This window comes from Zerene cesonia, chromosome 11, assembly GCF_012273895.1.
Source record: "Zerene cesonia ecotype Mississippi chromosome 11, Zerene_cesonia_1.1, whole genome shotgun sequence".
Taxonomy (NCBI): Eukaryota; Metazoa; Arthropoda; class Insecta; order Lepidoptera; family Pieridae; genus Zerene; species Zerene cesonia.
This window is the reverse complement of record NC_052112.1, coordinates 7,907,968-7,909,798: the sequence shown is the minus strand read 5'-3', so window position 1 is coordinate 7,909,798 and position 1,831 is coordinate 7,907,968.

The window sequence follows — 1,831 nt, the reverse complement described above, 5'->3', positions numbered from 1 at the left end:
CTTACACGGGAATGATGGGGAACTTCTTGACATTGTTTATAATTATGTTTTGAACAATTTCATAGAAATTCAGCTTGTAGGGACTTTATGTAACTTCAGTCTCATTTTTTGGTCTAAATTGACCTGACTAATCTTCCATTGTAATGAAGACTGATTGATGTTCATAATTCAGATTATTTCGTTACTAGGCAAGGCAGAGCAAATTTATTTTTATTAATACGTCAATGTCAAATTGCATTGATTTGTTGATTGAAAAGTTTTTGTTTAGATACACATTTTTTGTAAAATTTGAAATAAATCGTTAAATGTTTTATATTACGATTTATTTTTTATTCCGTATATTCACCTTCATAAATAGACTAGGTTCTATTACATTATTCGTATCATGAAACTTCCTCTTTCTAACTTTGTACCTACATGTTCACACCAGCCTGTGCATCTGAGCTTACCTGTTTATACATACTTACCTGTCCAACTCCTGATTTACCTGTCCACACCAGCTTGTACCTCTGAGCTTGGGCTCACTGAATTTTAGCCCCACTGAATTTTTCTTTTTTTTTATGTTTTCACTTTTTTTTTAATCATTAGTTCCTTGTTTGTTTTTTATTGTTCTAAAATTCAATTTGTTTGATCGTCATTTATTTATTTATAATTAACTAAACAAATTTTGATCCTCAATTTATCCCCTCTCACCATAAACTTTTTGTTTTATTATTAAAATAATTTTTTTCTTATTGTTTATCGTTTGTTCGATCATTTTTAACGTTTGTTCGATCATAAATTGGCTTTTATTATTAATTATTCCATTTTTTTAATCAGAAAATTGTCATTGTCACTTTTGTTTTGGTTCTTTAGAAAAAGCTTTAGAATTCCACGTTGTTATTTATAATATTCCGTGTCACATTTGTAAGACTGGAAAACAAACACGGCAGAACTTACTCGAACAGTATTTAGGTTTTTTGTGATTATTGATAAAAGTCTAAAGGTGAGGGGGGCCAAATTTAGGATCAAATTTTTTTTAAATTAATTATATGTAAATAAATGATGAACAAACAATTTGAATGTTAGAACAATAAAAAACAAACAAGGAACTAATGATTAAAAAAAAAAGTGAAAAAAAAAAATTAAGTGGGGCCAAATTCAGTGAGCACTGAGCTTACCTGTTTATATATACAAACTTAACTGTCGCTCGTCAAAAATGATTATATTGTTTTTTAAGATTTTGTAGACAACCAAAGTGAAAATACCTACGCTCTACGTAGGAATTGTTTTTTTTGTATGCTCACTCTTAAATATTTATTATCTGTGCCTGGAATCATTATAAGCCCTTATATAGTTGGAAGCCTCTTGGCTGATAAGTTGGATACAATAAATCAAAAACAGTATTCGGAACCAATCTGAATTCAATAGCAGATGGATGTCATTTAGTTATGACAATCATTATGATATATACAGAGCATTATACGGAATTTTGAATGTATACGGTGATATTCAGTGTGCAAGAAAGATTTAAGATTGAACGGACGTACTAATTCAGTTATTCGGAATCAATCTGAATTCAATAGTAGATGGATGTAATTTAGTTGTTATAATCATTATGATATATGCAGAGCATTATACGGAATTGATTTAAACATACATTCGGCTGGAGGCGGGAATGTGCATGCAGTGTTTAGTAGATATTCGCAGGTATTCAGTGTGCAAGAAAGGTTTAAGAGTAAATGGACGCACAAATTCAGCTAGAAATATTTATTTTGAATATCACCATTTAACGTTTAAATGAAATTTGACGTCGACTACTGATATGATGCTGATTAAAACACCTTATATA